This window comes from Bombina bombina, chromosome 1 (assembly GCF_027579735.1).
Source record: "Bombina bombina isolate aBomBom1 chromosome 1, aBomBom1.pri, whole genome shotgun sequence".
Taxonomy (NCBI): Eukaryota; Metazoa; Chordata; class Amphibia; order Anura; family Bombinatoridae; genus Bombina; species Bombina bombina.
In genome coordinates this window covers 771,104,485-771,128,695 of record NC_069499.1, presented here as the reverse complement: position 1 = coordinate 771,128,695, position 24,211 = coordinate 771,104,485, and positions in this window count along the sequence as shown.

Sequence of the window (24,211 nt, the reverse complement as noted above, 5' to 3'; positions counted from 1 at the left end):
AGATATTTACACTAATTACATCTAATCTAATAGCCCTATCAAAATAAAAAAGCCCCCCCCAAAATAAAAAAAAACCCTAGCCTAAACTAAACTACCAATAGCCGTTAAAAGGGCCTTTTGCAGGGTATTGCCCCAAAGAAATCAGCTCTTTAACCTGTTAAAAAAAATACAAACAATCCCCCCAACAGTAAAACCCACCACCCACACAACCAACCCCCAAATAAAACCCTAACTAAAAAAACCTAAGCTCCCCATTGCCATGAAAAGGGCATTTGGATGGGTATTGCCCTTAAAAGGGCATTTAGCTCTATTGCAGCCCAAAGCACAAACCTAAAAATAAAACCCACCCAATAAACCCTTAAAAAAACCTAACACTAACCCCTGAAGATCCACTTACAGTTTTGAAGATCTGACATCCATTCTCAATGAAGCCAGGAGAAGTCCTCATCGAAGCGGCAAGAAGTCTTCAACGAAGCCGGGAGAAATCTTCTTCCAAGCCAGGAGAAGTGGTCCTCCAGACGGGCAGAAGTCTTCATCCAGACGGCATCTTCTATCTTCATCTATCCGGTGCGGAGCGGGTCCATCTATCCGGTGCGGAGTGGGTCCATCTTCAAGACATCCGGCACAGAGCATCCTCTTCAATCAAAGTCTTCTTCCCAAATGAAGGTTCCTTTAAGTGACGTCATCCAAGATCCAATCAGCCAATTGGATTGCATCAGCCAATAGGATTTTTTCAACCTTAATTCCGATTGGCTGATAGAATTCTATTAGCCAATCGGAATCTAAGGGACGCCATCTTGGATGATGTCACTCAAGGAAACATTCAATCGGGAAGAAGACTTCGTTGGAAGAGGATGCTCCATTCCGGATGTCTTGAAGATGGACCCACTCCACGCCGGATGAATGAATATAGAAGATGCCGTCTGGATGAAGACTTCTGCCCATCTCGAGGACCACTTTTCCCGGCTTGGATGAAGACTTCTCCCGGCTTCGTTGAGGACTTCTTGCCGCTTCGTTGAGGACTTCTCCCGGCTTCGTTGAGGATGGATGTCGGATCTTCAAAACTGTAAGTGGATCTTAAGGGGTTAGTGTTAGGTATTTTTAAGTGTTTATTGGGTGGGTTTTATTTTTAGGTTAGGGTTTGGGCTGAAATAGAGCTAAATGCCCTTTTAAGGGTAATGCCCATACAAATGCCCTTTTCAGGCCAATAGGGAGCTTAGGTTTTTTAGTTAGGGTTTTATTTGGGGGGGTTTGGCTGTGTTGGTGGTGGGTTTTACTGTTGGGGAGTTGTTTGTATTTTTTTTATCAGGTTAAAGAGCTGATTTCTTTGGGGCAATGCCCCGCAAAAGGCCCTTTTAAGGGCTATTGGTAGTTTAGTTTAGGCTAGGGTTTTTTTTAATTTTGGGGGGCTTTTTTTATTTTGATAGGGCTATTAGATTATGTGTAATTTGTTTAAATATCTTGTAATTTGTTTTTTATTTTGTGTAATTTAGTGTTTTTTTGTTGTAATTTAGGTAATTATATTTAATTTATTTAATTTTATTTAATTTAGGTAATTTATTTAATTGTAGTGTAGTGTTAGGTATTAGTGTAACTTAGGTTAGGTTTTATTTTACAGGTAAATTTGTATTTATTTTAGCTAGGTAGTTAGTAAATAGTTAATAACTATTTAGTAACTATTCTACCTAGTTAAAATAAATACAAACTTGCCTGTAAAATAAAAATAAACCCCAAGCTAGCTACAATGTAACTATTAGTTATATTGTAGCTAGCTTAGGGTTTATTTTATAGGTAAGTATTTATTTTTAAATATGAATTATTTAGTTATTAATTGTCGGTTTGATTTAGATTTAATTTGATTATATTTAAGTTCGGTGGTGTTAGGGTTATACTTAGGTTTAGGGTTTAATAAATTTAGTATAGTGGTGGCGACGTTGGGGGCGGCAGATTAGGGGTTAATAACTGTAATGTAGGTTGCGGCAATGTTAGGGGCGGCAGATTAGGGGTTAATAATATTTAACTAATGTTTGTGATGCGGGAGTGCGGCGGTTTAGGGGTTAATATGTTTATTATAGTGGCGGCGATGTCGGGAGCGGCAGATTAGGGGTTAATAATTTTATTTTAGTGTTTGCAATACGGGAGGGCCTCTGTTTAGGGGTTATTAGGTAGTTTATGGGTGTTAGTGTACTTTTTAGCACTTTAGTTATGAGTTTTATGCTACAGCTTTGTAGTGTAAAACTCATAACTACTGACTTTAGAATGCGTTACGAATCTTGCGGGATAGGCTGTACCGCTCACTTTTTGGCCTCCAAAAAATAGCTTGTAATACCGTCGCAATGGAAGTCCCATTGAAAATAGACTATACGCAAATTGCGTAAGTTGATTTGCGGTAAGGCCAAAAAAGTGTGCGGGACAGCTGTACCTACAAGACTCGTAATAGCAGCGATAGTAAAAAAGCAGCGTTATGAGGCTTAACACTGCTTTTTTACTCATAACGCAAAACTCGTAATCTAGCCGATAGTATTTTAATATTATAAATTAATTACAGTTATTGCTATATATATATATTTTAGAATTTGCTTTATTGTAGCTAAATATTTTTTATTTGCTAGCAAAGAATTTGTACTTTATATTTATAAATCTTTTTTTTTTTTAAAAATTCATATAAATTGGTTATTATAGTTAAAGGGACACTGAACCCAATTTTTTTTCATTCGTGATTCTGATAGAGCATGAAATTTTAAGCAACTTTCTAATTTACTTCTATTATCAAATTTTCTTTGTTCTCTTGTTATCTTTATTTTAAAAGCAGGAATGTAAATCTTAGCAGCTAGCCTATTTTAGGTTCAGCACCAAGGATAGCGCTTGCTTATTGGAGGCTTACATTTACCCACCAATAAGCAAACATAACCCAGGTTCTCAACCAAAATGGGCCGGCTCCTATGCATCACATTACTGCTTTTTAAATAAAGATAGAAAGAGAACAAAGAAAAATTGATAATAGGAGAAAATTAGAAAGTTGCTTAAAATGACATGCTCTATCTGAATCATGAAAGAAAAAAATGTGGGTTTAGTGTCCCTTTAAATTCCCCTGGTATATTAAGTTATTTGTAGCTATTGTGATATATTTTAAAACTTTTTTTATGGTGGCTAAATAAGAGGTTATTTCAGGTCAGACATATTGACATATATATTGTCTGTTTGCATTAATAATATATACAATTTCTGGTGTATTTAATTGAAGTTATATAGAACCATTTGTGGGCTAAGTAGCTTAATTATACTTGTCTGAAAGATATCTTAAATCTATTAAGATCCAGTAAGATTTGTGTGAAGTATCTTGTTATATTGTTTAACTAAACACTGTTAAGTTAACGGTCCATATTCTGGTATTCTATTGTGGTATTTTAATGTGATTCATTGTGAGTAAAGTTAATTTTAAAGGTACATATTTTATGATCTGTTATATAGAGTATTGTAACAAAATAATCGTGCATAACTGATTCATAATCTAGTCTCTATTTTAAATATAATTCAATGTGTATATAAATTGAACTAATATAAAGAATTTAGGAATAAATATTAATTTCAATTGTTTCATATATACATTTTAATTGGAGGTTATTTTAAAGAATATTTATAACCTGGTATATACCAACATTCTAAAACAAGCAGTCCATGACAAAATTACTACTGAAGAATTGAAAGTATTTCTATTAGTGCAATGTCCCATCAGACCAGTATTATACTATCTTCCTAAAATTCAAAAGGATGAAATTAAACCACCAGGGGCACGATCCGATATATGGCGCAGGTTTCGACGCAAGCGTGGAAACCTGGGCCGCCCGTAGTTTCAGCTCGCACAGCGAGCTATCTCATATACGGCGCCAGCAGTTGCTAAAGTGCCGTAAGTATGACAAACTAGCTATGTCCAGAAATCAGCGTAAGTACAAATTTCTGGAGTCGCCAGTGACTTACGGCACTTTAGAAACTGCTGCCGCATAAAAAAACTGACTAAAATATTAAATATCCCATAACTGTCTAACACGCCTCCCAAACATAGCCAGACACGTATACCCCTTTATCCGCAATCCCCCCTCTCACTCCTAACAATAAATGTATTAACCCCTAAACCGCCACTCCCGGACCCCGCCGCCACCTATATTAACTGTATTACCCCCTAATCTGAGCCCCCTACCCCGCCGCAACCTATATTAACTGTATTAACCCCTAATCTGATCCCCCTACACCGCCGCCAGCTACATTAAAATGATTACCCCCTAATGTGAGCCCCTACCCCGCCGCCACCTACATTAAAATCATTACCCCCTAATGTGAGCCCCTACACCGCCGCCAGCTACATTAAAATGATTACCTCCTAATATGAGCCCCTACCCCGCCGCCACCTACATTAAAATGATTACCCTCTAATGTGAGCCCCTACACTGCCGCCAGCTACATTAAAATGATTACCCCCTAATGTGAGCCCCTACCCCGCCGCCACCTACATTAACTATATTACCCCCTAATATGATCACCCTACACCGCCGCCACCTATAATAACTACATTAATCCCTAATCTGAGCCCCCTACCCCGCCGCCACCTATTTTAACTACATTAACCCCTAATGTGAGCCCCCTACCCCGCCACCACCTATATTATATGTACTACCCCCTAATCTGACCCCCTTACACTGCCGCCACCTATATTAAATTTATTAACCCCTAATCTAATCCCCTTACATCGCCACCATTTATATTAAATATATTAACCACTAAACCTAAGTCTAACCCTAACACCCCCTAACGTAATTATTATTAAAATAAATCTAAATAATATTAATAATATTAACTAAATAATTCCTATTTAAATCTAAACACTTCCCTATAAAATAAACCCTAAGATAGCTACAATATAATTAATAATTACATTGTAGCTATTTTAGGGTTTATATTTATTTTACAGGTAACTTGGTATTTATTTTAACTAGGTACAATAACTATTAAATAGTTAATAACTATTTAATAGCTACATAGTTAAAATAATTACCAAATTACCTGTAAAATAAATCCTAACCTAAGTTACCATTACACCTAACACTACACTATCAATAAATTAATTAATAAACTACAATTATCTCAACTAAAATACAATGAAATACACTAATCTATATTACAAAAAAACAAACACTAAATTACAAAAAATGAAAAAAGGATAAGAGCTACTAGCCAATAGAATAAGAGCTACTGTAATTCTATTGGCTATTCTAATCAGCCAATACAATTACAGTAGCTCTTATTCTATTGGCTATTCAAATCAGCCAACAGAATTAAAGTAGCTCTCATCCGATTGGCTGATTTGAATTTGAAGGTTCAAATCAGCCAATAGGAATTCAAGGGACGCCATTTTTAATCGTGTACCTTGAATTCCTATTCAGTGTACGGCGGAGATCGTATGAAGAGGATCCTCCACGCTCCATGGCTCCGGTCTTCAGTTCCAGCATCGCCGATCTTCAGTTCCAGAGAGGACGGTCTTCAGCTCCGCGGTCATCGGTCTCTAACTCCTCTGCTCCATGCAGGCTGGTTCCTGGAAGAAGAAGATGGTATATGGATAGTGGGTACAGCACCAAAAGAGGCCAAGGGATAGATATAAACACCAAAAAATAGTCTGAAAAATATACTAAACAATTAATTTAATACCAAGGAATGGGATGCTTGATCCTTATAAACATATGAGCACTAGACTTCTGCAATAAAAGTAGACAAATAAAAACTAGAGAATAAAAAGCTGGCAAAGGCAGCTCGCAATAAAGATCAAATAAAATCAAATAAAAGTAGCTAACATTAGATCCAAGGATCCATAAGGGCTAAATATAACCTTAACAATGAGAGTGTATGTAACGTGAGTTGGTGTAAAGTGCAAACTAACATACACAGAATATAAACAATAATGAAATTACAAACAATAATGAAATGAACGTTTGCAGTAAAATGTACCTGTGGCACTGCAGTGCAAAAAGAAAAACAAAAATACAAAAAAGTGAAAAAATGTGTAAAATGTGTATATAAATGGGATGAAAAGTCACAATGAAAAAATCACAATGAAAAAATCAAATGTCACAGTGAAAAAATGCAATGAAAAATCAATCCAAAAAAATGCTGTTCAAAAAATGTTAGTGAAGAACCAAAAAGATGCAATGAATTGTGCTAATCCAAATGAAAGTCACCAAAAACAAATCACACTAAAAACCTTGGATCTGGGTAAGAGGAGTACCTAGGTGAATCCTGACGGCTGTCAGCTGCTCCTATGGTGTCCTTGTTGCGTACCTGCAGCCAAAGTTCACAACATAGCGTAACAAATTTTAAAAACAATAGAGGCTATAGAATAATGCTTACCAATGGGTAGACACATATTGCAATGCATGCAATGCATGCAATTTTAAACCGTCCAATTTACTTCCAATAACAAAATGGGCATAGTCTTTTTTATAGTAACACTTTTTTTTTTTTTTTTTTTTATATTTTTTTATTTAGTTTCAAAAGTTGAAATAACAATTGGGGACACACAGGACCCCTGCTCTAATAGACACAAACAAATGAAACGGACATGCAGGTCCAGTGAAAGTTATTGCCAAGACATTGATAAGTCAAGTAACCCTTCCTTAGCAAGGGAAGGGGGCTTCAAATAGACAGTTCTAACATATAATAATAGAAATAGTATCAATACATTAATGTACAATAATAGGCAAAAGCACACAGATCCAACAAAATCAAACACTGAATAGGACTCACAGGTCTCCCAAGTACACACAAAAACAACAAATAGGATATCCACATCCCCAAGTTCAGACTAGAAACTAAAAGTTCAATTAGTCATATAAGTGTGAGATATCAGATTGACTTGCATTTTTCCTATTTTAAATTAATCGATACAGATCTGACCATTTGGAACTCACACTTCTATAATACAGTATTTTTGGGAAAAGGGATCAAAAGGGAGGAATGGGTAAGATGAGGGAGTTTGTGGTGAAAATAGTTCACCTAGGTTGAACCCTAGTGTGGGCTCAGAATGTGGGGGGGGGGGGGGGAAGCTAGAGCCTATAAATTAAGTTTAGTACTCCAAAAGCCAGCATAATGTATATATGAGGTAGACAAATAGAGGCTCCTAGAACAAGAAACTTTTGTACATCAGAAGGAGAGTATATTTCAGCGACACATAGTATTATATCAATCTTCTGATATATGTTAAAATAATCTAAAACAACAATATTTAGCAACAAAAGGAAGGAGGAAGCATGGATTAGAAGGTCCCTAAAAGAGCTTAGAACTGTGTCCAGTACACACCATACCTAGCACAAACAGTACCTAGCACACACAGTACCTGTCTCAAGCAGCAACCAGCGCAAACAGTAACCAGCACACACAATACCTAGCACACACAGTACCTAGCACACATAGTACCTAGCACACACATTACCTAGCACAAGCAGCAACCAGTGCAAACAGTAACCAGCACACACAGTACCTAGCACACACAGTACCTAGCACACACAGTACCTAGCACAAGCAGCAACCAGCGCAAACAGTAACCAGCACACACAGTACCTAGCACACACAGTACCTAGCACACACTATACTTGTCTCAAGCAGTAACCAGCACAAACAGTAACCAGCACACACAGTACCTAGCACACACAGTACCAAGCACACACAGTACCTAGCACGCACAGTGCCAAACACACACTAGTGCCTAGCACACACAGTACATAGCACAAACAGTACCCAGCACAAACAGTACCCGGCACAAACAATACCCAGCTCAAACAATACCTAGCGCAAACAGTATCCAGCGCAAACTGTACCTAACGCAAACAGTAACCAGCACAAACAGTAACCAGCACAAACAGTACCTAGCACAGACAGTACCTGGCACAGACAGTACCTAGCACAGACAGTACTCAGCACAGACAGTACCTAGCACAAACAGTACCTAGCACTAACAGTACCTAGCACAGACAGTACCCAGCACAAACAGTACCTAGCACAGACAGTACCTGGCACAGACAGTACCTAGCACACACAGTACCCAGCACAGACAGTACCTAGCACAAACAGTACCTATCACAAACAGTACCTTGCACAAACAGTACCTAGCACAGACAGTACCTAGCACAAACAGTACCTAGCATACACAGTACCTAGCACACACAGTACCTAGCACTCACAGTACCTAGCACCCACAGTACCTAGCGCAGATAATACCTAGCGCAGAATATGTCTAGCGCTCGCTGTACCTAGCACGAACATTACTTATCTTACACTATACCTAGCGCAAACAGTACCCAGCTCAAACAGTAACCAGCACAAACAGTACCCAGCACAAACAGTACCCAGCACAAACAGTACTCAGCACAAATAGTAATCAGCATAAGTAGTACTCATCACAAACAGTACCTAGCACAGACAGTACCTAGCACAGACAGTACCTAGCACAAACAGTACCTAGCACAGATAGTACCTAGCGTAGAATATGCCTAGCACTCGCTATATCTTGCACGAACATTAGTTATCTCGCACTATACCTAACACAAGCAGTACCCAGCGAGCTGGCATACAGCAGTTAGCAGAGCATGTGTAAAAACCAACGGACTTAAGCATTGGCGGAAGACAGCTAAGTGGTGTACTGTGGTCACCATTGACAGTCTCCTCGAAAACAAAGAACTGTCCCAATATATGATTCCATATGTCCTTCACTAACCATGTTTCAGCTTAAACTCTGTCATGTATTAGGTGGTGTAACAAAGCTTGGAAGTAACAGATAGAAAACTATCCCCAGCAATCACAAACTTATGGTAGGTAGGGTATTAAGATCTCATAATATAGTAGCATCTGATATAGCACAGATCTCTAGGCTCCACTGCCTCGGCCGCAGAAAATGGAGTGCTAACCAACCATATTAATAAAAATGCATATTAATAGCAAGGCAAAATTATTGGAGTAAACAGCAATAGTACTTTACCACTCCTATGGGTTAGCGCAGTGGGGGAGACTATTATGTAAATTTAAATGTCCGATCTAAGACCAAACTATGCAATGTTTTAAGAAGCTTACAGTTATAACATACAGGAACATATAAAACCAGCTAACATTAAGTGGTCTCATGCCACTCCATTTAGTTCTTCATCAATCAGTTACGTGGAACTATAAATTTTAACATATGAGGATTACTCTAGTAGTGAGAATAAACACAGCTTATTCAGGTAATATAACAGAGAGCAGAAAAACATAATTAATGTAGTGTAACCTGCATATAAGCAACAGGTATCTAGCAACCTAAATGCAAACTTAGATCTTTAGACCCACATGTCAGGCAGTCAGGTCTCTAAAAGTGATAATAAGAGTCTCGGGATAAAAGGTTACTTAACCGTACTCTTTGCCAACTTACAGCAATTAACTAATCGGGGCTAGTTGTGATACTTAGTAACTGTGTTTGTCTTACTTCATATTAGTTCAGGAACAATGCATAGACTCGTATTGGTTTATCATGTTTAAAAACTGAGGAGTGATTTTAGGGCCAAAGGTCTGAGCCAGTTTATATGTGTGATGATGTTGGCAATAACTGTGGTGCTTATCAAGAGTTCCCAGCGCCCTTGGAGATTTGGCTGCAAGTCCCGACTTTTGTGGGGAAGTTCTTTTTCTGCCTTATTTGGAAGTTGTGAGGCTGCTGCTGTTCTCACGTACTATGTTGCATGTTTCTGTTAATTAGGCATCAGGGTAGTGATCACGACTGCGGAGTTAGATTGTCCCTTCTGATCTAGCAGGCGCTGTCGAGCGTGCAGTGAAGTCCATGTGCCGCAAGCTGCGGCTATCAAAATATAGGTGCTGGTCTGGCTTACTATTAGGCCGGAATGGCACGGCAGCACCACTGTCCTGAGACCCGCTATCAACGACCTCCCAGGATGATCCATAATGAGCTTGGATGGCAAGCAGGGAGGTAGCTATGCAGAGGGCTGTCCCAACCCCCTTGAGTGAGTTCTTTTAGCATGCATTTACCCGGGGCTCTCCTTTGTGCGGCAATGATGTTTCTCGGTCGGATCCTTCACCCCAAACTGAGTGCTTTTATAATGTGCCAATAAAGATCGATATTTCTGGAGGTGATTAGGTCATAGGTTGAGTGTCTTATAGATGCTCGGCCCATGCTTCCATTACAGCATATAGTAGCATTGGCTTCATTGTGTGAGTGTGATAACTCGCCGTACCTGTAGCAGAGTCCTCCATGTGTCAGATCATTAGCGTGGTTATGCCAGATAAGAGCAGACAATCTCTTAAAGATCTAAGTCCTTTCTCGGGATTCCCCCTGACTTAGTATCTGCTTAGTGTGACCACTATGCTGGGAATGCTCCATTATGTTGCATGATGTCGGTATCATGGAGGGTAATGGCATCCGTGCCCAAGTAGCACTATGGAGTGTAGTGAGCGCCTCCAGAACCACAAGTAGCATCGTTCTGATCGGCAGAAATTCTGGTGCTTACTGGTGCTCAAATCTCCTTCTGTAGTGGGGATTTATGTGCATTTTTACCCCTTTCTGTTTCGGTTCACGAATGGCGGACTCAAACTTCCGGTATTGTTCGCGAACCGGCGAACCGTGCAAACAGCCATTGACTTCAATAGGCAGGCGAACTTTAAAACCTACAAGGACTCTTTCTGGCCACAATAGTGATGGAAAAGTTGTTTCAAGGGGACTAACACCTGGACTGTGGCATGCTGGAGAGGGATCCATGTCAAAACTCCCATGGAAAATTACATAGTTGAAGCAGAGTCTGTTTTTAACCCAAAAAGGGCCTAAATCACCTAACATTCCTAAATTGTTTGCAATAACGTGCTTTAAAACATCAGTTATGATGTCTTATCGATCAGGTAGTGTAAGGGTTACGCCCACTTCACAGTGACAGAACAAACTCCCTGTGTAACGCACCGCAAACAACTGCAAACAGTCCATTTGCACAACCACGAGATAGATAGATTTGATAGATAGATACATAGATTACATAGCTCAATCGATGCAATATACATATGATCGATACAAATTACATAGATCAATAGATGCAATATACATTTGATAGATACGAATTACATCGATCAATAGATGCAATATCCATTTGATAGATACGAATGTTATCGATCCAAAGATGCAATATACATTTGATAGATATGAATTACATCAATCAAAAGATGTAATATACATTCTATAGATACGAATTACATTGATCAATAGATGCAATATACATTTGATAGATACGTTTGATAGTTAGATCGATTTGATAGATAAATAGATAGATTTGAAAGATATATGATTGGTCTGTCCTCCTACTTCAAATTTGTCAAAAACACAAGTGGCTGTCTCAAAACAGTCCAGACATGAGATAGATAGATAGATAGATAGATAGATAGATAGGATAGATAGATATACATAGATTGATAGTTAGATAGAATCGATAGAAGATAAATAGATAGATTTGTTAGATATATAATTACCCTGACAAAGTATAATAATTAAACATGCGGTCTGAGACCCATGGTAAGTCGGTTGTGTTAAGTAGTACTATTCTTACCACTTTCAGCCCTGTAACTCCTCCTATCGTGGGAGGTCTATATGGCCTGCATGATTACCATGTCAAAGTATAACAACAAGACATGCGGTCTGGGACCCATGGTAACTAGGTTGTGTTAAGTAAAACTTTTCTTAGCAGTTTAATCCCTCTTACTCCCCCTTTCGGTGGAGGTCTATATGGCCTGCATGATTATCCTGACAAAGTATAACAACAAAACATGCGGTCTGGGACCCATGGTAAGTCGGTTGTGTTAAGTAGTACTATTCTTACCACTTTCAGCCCTGTAACTCCTCCTATCGTGGGAGGTCTATATGGCCTGCATGATTACCATGTCAAAGTATAACAACAAGACATGCGGTCTGGGACCCATGGTAACTAGGTTGTGTTAAGTAAAACTTTTCTTAGCAGTTTAATCCCTCTTACTCCCCCTTTCGGTGGAGGTCTATATGGCCTGCATGATTATCCTGACAAAGTATAACAACAAAACATGCGGTGTGGGACCCATGGTAACTCGGTTGTGTTAAGTAGTACTATTCTTAGAACTTTAATCCCTGTTACTCCCCCTATGAAGGGAGGTCTATATGGCCTGCATGATTACCCTGACAAAGTATAATAACAAAACATGCGGTCTGGGACCCATGGTAACTAGGTTGTGTTAAGTAGTACTATTCTTAGCAATTTCATCCCTGTAACTCCTCCTATCGGGGGAGGTCTATATGGCCTGCATGATTACCCTGACAAAATATAACAACAAGACTGGGTAACCCAACTTTTCTTAGCAGTTTAATCCCTCTTACTCCCCCTTTCGGTGGAGGTCTATATGGCCTGCATGATTATCCTGACAAAGTATAACAACAAAACATGCGGTGTGGGACCCATGGTAACTAGGTTGTGTTAAGTAGTACTATTCTTAGAACTGTAATCCCTGTTACTCCCCCTATAAAGGGAGGTCTATATGGCCTGCATGATTACCCTGACAAAGTATAATAACAAAACATGCGGTCTGGGACCCATGGTAACTAGGTTGTGTTAAGTAGTACTATTCTTAGCACTTTAATCCCTGTTACTGTTACTTTAATCCCTGTTAATCCCAGTATGTACTGGCAGCCTGACACACAGGCTGGCACTAGTGGTGGCAGGCTGGCCTGTAAACTAAAATTAAATAACACTAGAAGACTGATGTAAATTTATTTTTTTACAAAACTTAATATAATGTTACACCAGATAGGAGTCGTGGACTGGCACTGAGGATTGAAATAGGCACAGTATATGCTGGCAGCCTGACACTGGCTGGCACTAATGGCAGCCTGGCAACTAAAATTAAATAACACTAGAAGAGGACTGATGTAAAAAAATTTTTTTTTTTTAAATTTACACTAATGTTGAACCACCAGATATAAGTGGTGGAAAAAAGAGCTATTAATCTGTGTCACACTATATGATGTGGGCCAGAAACACACAGGCCTGATGGAAATTTGAGTTACCAAGCAAAGAATTTTACGCATATCTGCAAATAAGACACTACCTGCAGGGCACATCACAATTAAACATAACGGTAGAGACATGGGATAAATTGGACCCTGCTATAATTCTTTTCAAGGCTGGGAAGTATAGTATTTCAACCATCTATAAAATAATTAATAGTACGCATGGACAACGCAACATTGAAAGAATAGCAGATAGTTGGCAAGTCTCAATTGAAAAAATTCAAACTAGCTTTAATCTGGTAGACAGAGCAACAATTGCTTCCTCATGGAGAGAATCACATACAAAAATTATAAACCGTATTTATATTACACCTCAAGTAAAGGCTAGATGGGACAAAACATTGGCACGCTGTCACAAATGTAAAACTATTAATGACGACTTAGATCACTGTTTTTGGAGTTGTACAAAAATTAAAAATTTTTGGTTTAAAGTAACAAATTGGGCAAGCAAAATAAATCAATGCAAGATACAATTTAACGATAGGTGTGTTTTCTTTTTAATAAACCAGGGGGAGTTAGAATATAAAAATATTCGCCAATTAAACACGTTAATCATTACGGGTAGATTGCTGATCCTGAAACACTGGAAATCGCACCAAGTCCCAAGCCTGAAAGAATTTATACAAAAACTCAAAAACCAATTAATTTTAGAACAATTGGACACATCAATAGACTCAGAGCACAGAATTAAACAATTTTTCTATAAATGGAAAAGTATAATCCATAGCTTCCCTATAGAAATACAAAAACAAATAATTTTCCCATTTAAGGGCTCTATCTATATGGAAACCGCCATAGCAAATGGCGAATTCCCTGAGTTACGTCAAGAATAGAATTGGGGATGGTGGGAGGTTTAGAGGGGTGTGGAGGCTTTTTTTTTTTTTTTTTTCCTTTTCTCTTCTTTTGTCTGTCATAGTTTTATATATCTAAGAAAATACCATACAGTATGCAAGCTAATGCAAGTCATTGCAAGGTTTTTTTTGTTTTTTGTTTTTTTTTGAAAATTTAATGGTGATAGTATTTGCCTGTTCTTCGTTCCTTTTTTTTATCCATACAAATGTTTATTGAAAACTGTAACTAATGATAATGCAGGATTTGATTGTATAATTTTTTTTTTTTTTTGGAACCATTGTGTGATATGGCTTTTTCCTTTTGTTTTACTATCATGCCTTTGTGAACCTGAAAGGTATAGCATTGTATTCTGTTATGGCTAATAAAAAGTTATAAAAAAAAAAAAAAAAGTAAGAAAACCCAACAAGGCTCTATTTCTTATTTAATGGCATCATAGCATAAATGCTAAAAATTATTTTGGGCGTTTTTCTTTGAAATTCTCTGTCCTTAAGGGGTTAAAAGGAACATTAAACACAAAGAGCTAGATTACAAGTGGAGTGCAAAAATGTTTGCACTATTATGTGTTAACATTGCTTGACTACAATCAATAAAGCTGCTATATTTATGGTCATATTACAAGTCCAAAGTAATTTGAATACAGAAATTGTATATGGTGCACTAGCATCTGCATGTGGGATAGTGGGAGTGCGATTTAATAGACTTCTATGACAGATATATAAAAAAATAGTGTGCAATTGATACAAATATAGAATAAAACTTCCCTTAAGAAGATGATGCTAGCCTCAGTCTATTCTTTCAACTGATCCCAAATACAAGCTTCTAATGGCAGCGTTCAGAGGCATAACTAAAAACCACAGGGCCCAGGTGAAAGAATCTAAGAAAGGTCCCCCCACACCCAAAAAAATTTGAATTTGAAACATATCTTTTTTTTTAACATTTAACACAACAAAAAAAATGTGAATCAGATTACATCTCTGCAAAAGGAGGTACCATGTGCCTACAGTCTGTGAGATGGTCTGACCCCCTATTACTGTATATAGTGACACAGTTTAACCAGTACCGTATATAGTGAGTTAGTGACATAGTCTGTAATCTGCCGGTGAGATGGCTGGCGTGACCCTACCCGCCCCAGTACTTTATAAAGTGACCACAGTAGTCTGTGACATAGTCCAGCCCCCCCATACTGTATATAGCGGGACTGTATAGTGACACTGTTTATCCCCCCCCCCCATGCTGTAGTAACAAGGTCTGTAATTTGCTGGTTCCACAAACATTCACACACAAACACATACATATATACACACATTTGCATACAAAGAGAGAAGGGCTCTACCAGGAACGAACAATAGCTCATCAGTTCTATGGCGATTTACCACCCAGAAGCAGCCTCTTTTAGACCAGTGTACTTTTCACAGAGGAAAATTTTCCTGAAGTATATCAGTCTGATCCCGCCAAGTAAGGTCAGTCCAGCCCCGAAATACCATGCAATTCTCCTCTGAACAAGGAACATGACAACCCCAGACAATCGTTTTGGCCTCCTATGGGCCTCACCAGTGAGGTAAAGCCACATCTAACTAATAGGCTTCTCTAAACGTAATTATAGACAACATTACTACCATAAGCCTCTCCTATATTATATTATATCTTTTATATAATATTTAATATGCTCACCTACTGGAACTAATAGTTTTTCATAATGCAACGCCCCCTGTGTGTTATAGTAGAGAGTACCCATTAAGGACACTATAGCTCCCCCTGTCTGCCTAACTCCTAGAGCTCTTAGCCCACTTCTAATTCCTATGTACTCCTGTTGCATTATACCTTCTGGCTATTAGTTAATAACATGGTGCTCTATTTATGACTGCAGTCGTTATGCAATTAATACATGTCTGTAGGCAGAAACATGTTTACAGGTCTGTCTAGGGGTAGATTCACTCTTTTATGGTCTTAATTTGCTATATTCCCCTTTTATTTCAAACCAGTTTAGCAGAATAATCTGTTTCCTTCAACAGCTCCCACATTATTGTCTTTTGTGTCTCATATATGTTTCTGATTTACCTTATTGATGACTTTATCTATGAAGTCTATGTCTGACACTTTAAAGTCCATACCTAATCTTATAACTATTTATCCCTTTACAGCTTTTATGACAGAACTAAGATATGTATTATTTACCTTTAATATAAGGGGGTCTATCAGTATTTATGCACTTGCAGTCAATTCTATTATTTTATACCTAGCTTAATTCCACACTGCTCTTGAGGACTACCGTAACTGTTGGTTATCTCTGTTTGGTCTGATATGTTTGTTTATATGCACGGGATATCTTTCACCGTAGTAACCATATACTTGACTAGAGATAGCTTTCTATGTCTGTGCTGCTTAACATTTACAGTATTGTATTACTGGGTCTGGGGCCGGGACCTCAGTGTAAAATCACTTACCTTATGTGATCTACTACTAGATGCTTTAAGTAGTGAAATAGTTCAGTTACTACACACCATATAGAGCATTACTTACAGTTAGGGATGGGCGAATGTGCAAATTTTCGAATTTCGAATGTAGAACGAATGTTATTACCGAAATTCGAATTCTAAATTCGAATGTCGATAAGAACGAATATTCTTAAAAATTCGAAAATCGAATGTTATTTACAGTTTTCGAATGTCACTTTCGAATTCGAATGTTTATAATTATATCGAATGTCTACATTCGAAATTCGAATTTTTCAAATTCGAATATAAATTCGAATTTTTCGAATTCGAATATAAATTCGAATTTTTCGAATTCGAATATTGCATAATTCGAATATTACATTTAAAAGCATTAGAAATACTATTACAATCTAAATTCGAATTTTTCGAATTCGAATATTGCATAATTCGAATATTACATTTAAAGAAAAAGCATTAGAAATACTATTACAATCTAAATTCGAATTTTTCGAATTCGAATATTGCATAATTCGAATATTACATTTAAAGAAAAAGCATTAGAAATACTATTACAATCTAAATTCGAATTTTTCGAATTCGAATATTGCATAATTCGAATATTATATTTAAAGAAAAAGCATTAGAAATACTATTACAATCTAAATTCGAATTTTTCGAATTCGAATACACGTATTGCATAATTCGAATATTACATTTAAAGAAAAAGCATTAGAAATACTATTACAATCTAAATTCGAATTTTTCGAATTCGAATATTGCATAATTCGAATATTACATTTAAAGAAAAAGCATTAGAAATACTATTACAATCTAAATTCGAATTTTTCGAATTCGAATATTGCATAATTCGAATATTACATTTAAAGAAAAAGCATTAGAAATACTATTACAATCTAAATTCGAATTTTTCGAATTCGAATACACGTATTGCATAATTCGAATATTACATTTAAAGAAAAAGCATTAGAAATACTATTACAATCTAAATTCGAATTTTTCGAATTCGAATACACGTATTGCATAATTCGAATATTACATTTAAAGAAAAAGCATTAGAAATACTATTACAATCTAAATTCGAATTTTTCGAATTCGAATATTGCATAATTCGAATATTACATTTAAAGAAAAAGCATTAGAAATGCTATTACAATCTAAATTGGAATTTTTCGAATTCGAATATTGCATAATTCGAATTTTACATTTAAAGAAAAAGCATTAGAAATACTATTACAATCTAAATTCGAATTTTTCGAATTCGAATATTTTCGAATGTAATCGTAAAATTCGAAACCGAACATTCGAAAATCGAATGTTAGAATGTTATGTAAACATTCGAAATTCGATTCGAACGAACGAATGTGTTAAAATTCGTGCCGTTTTTCGAATGTTGCGAAACATTCGCCCATCCCTACTTACAGTATCTCGCTAATATAACAGTGAAGTCCTATTATAATAGTCATGATACCCTGATTAGACTAGGCCCTTTCCATTTTCAGTCATGTAAATAGACAGTCATCCCTTCTATAATCCACCCCTCTATATATATATAATATGACCTTCACTCACTCCCTTTACCACATCGTTCTGTCATCCTAGAAGGCTCTGCCCCTCCTCCCCTCCCTTACTTCACTTAGAGCGGCTCTTGCCCGCTGAACTCCCCCTCCCCTATATACTTTAACCCTTGAGCGACCAAAACAACTCCCGTTTCCTCAATTTTCTCAGACTAGATAGCTTAATGAGTGTTCTTTATGGCAATGTGGGGATCATCTTCCTTTTTATATAACATAAAACTGAGGTTCCATTATATCCTGTCCGAACTCTTTTCTGACATATTAGTCAAGCATGCCCTGAAATTTCATTTATATTTATTTATTTATTTAATATTGTAGATCTCTTTATTTTTACTCAGACAATTAAAATACAAGACATAGCTATATACTTTATAGTTATAGCTCCCCCATTCCTCTAGCAACATACCTCTTATTATATTGATAACAATTACTTGTTTATATTGTTCTACAGGAGCACAGAATCGATGCCTAAAGCAGTAACCTATCTGCTTATTTGTTTTGTTTATGTGATAACAATGTTTATCTTATTTCTATGGTATTATTGTCTATGGGCGAATCCATTATGTTACATTTCTCACAACCTCAATAAAAAAAATTATATAAAAAAAAAAAAAAGCGCTATAGCAGATATAACTCAAGCGCTAAGCCAAGGGTGCCCTAAGCTGTGTGTAAGTAGTGGAATTTTTTATGTGGCTATGTGTTTTACTGTTAATAATAATAATGATTTACTTCAGGTTTAAAAAAGTGCTAAATTTTCACAGCGAAACAACCAGCACTCTAATAACACTCCTTGCACTATCCATTAAAAGTATAGCACACCATAAAACAGTTTGTTGTGTCATCTCGGCCACGTTAAGATGCCTTGGTTAAAATATTTAAGCATCCACTTGTAATACCAGATAGTAAATTATTCTTTTCACAATGTCGTGCAAAAGATAATGCACAACACCCAGTTATATTTATTGTACTCTACTTGTATTCTAGCCCTAAATACATTTCATGCACCTTCATCTAATTATTGATGCCACCTTTTCGGAATGTAGTTTTCACTGCAGGCATCTGAAGGAGAGTTATTGCACATGTGCTAACACATCAGCACTGGAATGCAGTGAAAGCTAGATTTCAACATGGCGCCACCTTTGACTGGAGAGAGGCAGGAAATAATCTCAGTTCTATGCTTATAACATTTTATTTAGTGTTTAATACCACTTTAATGCTTCCTAGAGCAGCACTGCATGTGCATAAAGGGAAAATGAGGCCATTGTGAAACTCATTTGCATATCCTTACCATAATCCTCTACTCCAGTAGGAACATTGTGAGTTATAATTTTCTGTTGTAGTGAACGGGTTGTTTTCCTATCTTTTTACACAATATATAACCTGTGGGTCCCAGCAGTTTGCACTCTGCTATTGGCACCAGATGACTTGGAAGAACTTTCTAGTGTAGCTGAGACTTCTTTTTATTGATAGTATTGATTGTGCTTGATTTTGCCCTACATGTAGCCATCTGGGACGCGATCCTATATACGGCGTAGTTTTCGGCGCAAGCGAGGGAACCCGCGCCGTTCGTAATTTCACCTTGCACATCGGGATATCCAATATACGGCGCCGTCAGATGCTAAAGTGGCGTAAGTAGGACAAACTGGCATTCTTCCGAAAAGTGCGCAAATACACATTTTAGTCGTCGCCAGTACTTACGCCAGTATTTTGTCCACGTAAAGTCTCAATAAAGAGTAGTTTTATGCAAATTAGCCTAACAATCGTAAAAAATAACCGCCAGTTCTAAATAATGCGCCACGTAATTACGCTATTCAAAATTCATACATAAACCCATGCGCAGCCGCCATTTTCTTCAGTGTGTTTGGATGGTTGGTTGAGCTACAGCACACTACAGTGAGTTTAGGATTAGTAAGAGTAGTGAGAGAGGCGCAGCATAATAGTTAAGTCGGATTTTTGTTTGGGTAAGCTTGTACATTTACTTACACTTATTTTTACATATTGCACACATTTTGCATACATACATATACAAAATACACAACACTTTTTTTTTCTAACACCTCACACATTTTATTTCAATTTTACAGTGTGATAGGCTGTGTGCTTGGTTGTGATTGTGTGTGATTGAACTGGGAGTGAGTGTGAGAGTGTGTGTAGTGTGAGGATGTCAGCGAGAGGTAGGGCGGAGGGGAGGAGGGGAGAGGAGTTGCAGGGAGAGGAGTATTGTAGCGGACAGGAGGAGCAGCGGGGTCCCCGTTAGGGAGTAAGTGGAGTGGGGAGAGGGAGAGTTAGAAGGGATGATGGGAGGGGAGATGCCCAGAGACCAGGCACACTTAGAAGAGGGACAGAGGGTGCACATGGGGACAGAAGGGGGGAGGAGGGAGAGGATAGGGAGGAACCCACACCAGGGACATCCCAGGGAGCAAGCCAGGTGGCCACAGAGGATGAGCATATGAGATGCCCAAACTTCTCATTCGATGAGAATGTTGCGCTAGTCCAGGAAATCATGGACAACCACAGTGCCCTCTTTGGCCAGGAGAAGGGCAAAGGCGTTGCCCGAAGGCATAAGATAGCATGGTTGGCGGTAGAGGATGCTGTAAAGTGTTCAAGACATTTTAAAGCACAACTATAGATGCACTTTTTGCAACCAGTTTGCAACTATATCTCCTCCAATTAAGTAACAGTTACTTTATTCGGCACATAGAACAGAGTAATATTCAAGTTAAAACATATACGGATTCCAGATCATTAACTCTTAGGATTTCACACTTCATATTGAATACTCTCCTGCTCTTTTGCACAAATATATTGTTTTATTGTTTTATAGTGATGTCACGAATAGTTCGCTGGCGAATAGTTCCCGGCGAACATAGCATGTTCGCATTCGCCGCGGCAGGCGAACATATGCAATGTTCGGTCTGCCCCCTATTCGTCATCATTGAGTAAAACTTTGACCCTGTACCTCACAGTCAGCAGACACATTCCAGCCAATCAGTAGCAGACCCTCCCTCCCAGACCCTCCCACCTCCTGGACAGCATCCATTTTAGATTCATTCGGAAGCTGCATTCTTAGTGAGAGGAGGGACAGTGTAGCTGCTGCTGATTTAATAGGGAAATCGATAGCTAGGCTAGTGTATTCAGTGTCCACTACAGTCCTGAAGGACTCATCTGATCTCTGCTGTAAGGACAGCACCCCAAAAAGCCCTTTTTAGGTCTAGAACATCAGTCTGCTTTTTTTTTTTTTTTTTTTTTTTAAATTGCAGTTGCCTGCCTGCCAGCGTGTGTGTCAGGCTCACAGCGTATACTGTGCCCACTTGCCCAGTGCCACCACTCATATCTGGTGTAACAGTAGTGTACATTTAAAAAAACAACACTTTTTTGACTGTGAAATAATAGCAGTCAGTTTCCTTCACACGTGTGCGTTTCAGTGCCTGCCAGAGCACAGTGTCACCCCAGTGCAACTTTTATCTGGTGTAACAGTAGTGTACATTTAAAAAAAACAACACTTTTTTGACTGTGAAATAATAGCAGTCAGTTTCCTTCACACGTGTGCGTTTCAGTGCCTGCCAGGGCACAGTGTCACCCCAGTGCAACTCATATCTGGTGTAACAGTAGTGTACATTTAAAGAAAACAACACTTTTATGACTGTGAAATAATAGCAGTCAGTTTCCTTCACACGTGTGCGTTTCAGTGCCTGCCAGGGCACAGTGTCACCCCAGTGCAACTCATATCTGGTGTAACAGTAGTGTAAATTTAAAAAAACAACACTTTTTTGACTGTGAAATAATAGCAGTCAGTTTCCTTCACACGTGTGCGTTTCAGTGCCTGCCAGGGCACAGTGTCACCCCAGTGCAACTCATATCTGGTGTAACAGTAGTGTACATTTAAAAAAACAACAACACTTTTTTGACTGTGAAATAATAGCAGTCAGTTTCCTTCACACGTGTGCGTTTCAGTGCCTGCCAGGGCACAGTGTAACCCCAGTGCAACTCATATCTGGTGTAACAGTAGTGTACATTTAAAAAATACAACACTTTTTTGACTGTGAAATAATAGCAGTCAGTTTCCTTCACACGTGTGCGTTTCAGTGCCTGCCAGGGCACAGTGTCACCCCAGTGCAACTCATATCTGGTGTAACAGTAGTGTACATTTAAAAAAAACAACACTTTTTTGACTGTGAAATAATAGCAGTCAGTTTCCTTCACACGTGTGCGTTTCAGTGCCTGCCAGGGCACAGTGTCACCCCAGTGCAACTCATATCTGGTGTAACAGTAGTGTACATTTAAAAAAAAAACAACACTTTTTTGACTGTGAAATAATAGCAGTCAGTTTCCTTCACACGTGTGCGTTTCAGTGCCTGCCAGGGCACAGTGTCACCCCAGTGCAACTCATATCTGGTGTAACAGTAGTGTATATTTAAAAAAAAAAAAAAAAACTTTTTTGACTGTGAAATAATAGTAGTCAGTTTCCTTCACACGTGTGCGCTTCAGTGCCTGCCAGGGCACAGTGTCACCCCAGTGCAACTCATATCTGGTGTAACAGTAGTGTACATTTAAAAAAAACAACACTTTTTTGACTGTGAAATAATAGCAGTCAGTTTCCTTCACGTGTGTGCGTTTCAGTGCCTGCCAGGGCACAGTGTCACCCCAGTGCAACTTTTATCTGGTGTAACAGTAGTGTACATTTAAAAAAAAAAACACTTTTTTGACTGTGAAATAATAGCAGTCAGTTTCCTTCACGCGTGTGCGTTTCAGTGCCTGCCAGGGCACAGTGTCACCCCAGTGCAACTCATATCTGGTGTAACAGTAGTGTACATTTAAAAAAACAACACTTTTTTGACTGTGAAATAATAGCAGTCGGTTTCCTTCACGCGTGTGCGTTTCAGTGCCTGCCAGGGTACAGTGTCACCCCAGTGCAACTCATATCTGGTGTAACAGTAGTGTACATTTAAAAAAAACAACACTTTTTTGACTGTGAAATAATAGCAGTCAGTTTCCTTCACACGTGTGCGTTTCAGTGCCTGCAAGGGCACAGTGTCACCCCAGTGCAACTCATATCTGGTGTAACAGTAGTGTAAAATTAAAAAAAAAATAAACTTTTTTGACTGTGAAATAATAGCAGTCAGTTTCCTTCACACGTTTGCGCTTCAGTGCCTGCCAGGGCACAGTGTCACCCCAGTGCAACTCATATCTGGTGTAACAGTAGTGTACATTTAAAAAAAACAACACTTTTTTGACTGTAAAATAATAGCAGTCAGTTTCCTTCACGCGTGTGCGTTTCAGTGCCTGCCAGGGCACAGTGTCACCCCAGTGCAACTCATATCTGGTGTAACAGTAGTGTACATTTAAAAAAACAACACTTTTTTGACTGTGAAATAATAGCAGTCGGTTTCCTTCACGCGTGTGCGTTTCAGTGCCTGCCAGGGTACAGTGTCACCCCAGTGCAACTCATATCTGGTGTAACAGTAGTGTACATTTAAAAAAAAAAATACAATTTTGACTGTAATAGATTGAATAGCAGTTACTTGTCTGCAAGCGTGTGTGTCAGGCCTACAGCGTCTACTCTGCCAACTTCTGCCAGTGCACAGTGCCACTCATATCTGTTGTCACAGTAGCTTGCACGCATAGTACCACTAATCGAAAAAAAAAATGACAGGCAGAGGCAGGCCACCCTGCAAGGGCTGTCGTGGTCGTGGTGCTGTGATTCCCTTTGGCCCTAGAATAATGCCCAGTGTTCAGAGGCCACGTACCCTGAACTCGAACAGTTCTGAGGACATAGTTGACTGGCTAACACAGGACACCCAATCTTCTACAGCTTCCGCTTGGAACCTTGACGCACCATCCTCCTCCAGCTTAGCTTCGGGCACCTCTCAAGTTACCACTCGCCCGCCTTCCGCCACCACCAACACTAGAACCACAGCCGCTTCACTTGATCTGTCAGAGGAGTTATTTACACATCAGTTGGAAGAAATGAGTGATAGTGATGAGCAACCATTATTGACAGAGGATGTAGATAACAGGGATATGTCTCAGTCAGGCAGCATTACACACATGGACGTACGGTGTGATGATGATGATGTTATACCCGCTGCTGCTTGATGATGCTGCTTGTTGATGATGACGATGCGTCCGTGGATGACACGTGGGTGCCCGCTAGAAGAGAAGGAGAACAGGGGGAAAGTTCAGATGGGGAGACAGAGAGGAGGAGGAGACGAGTTGGAAGCAGGGGAGGT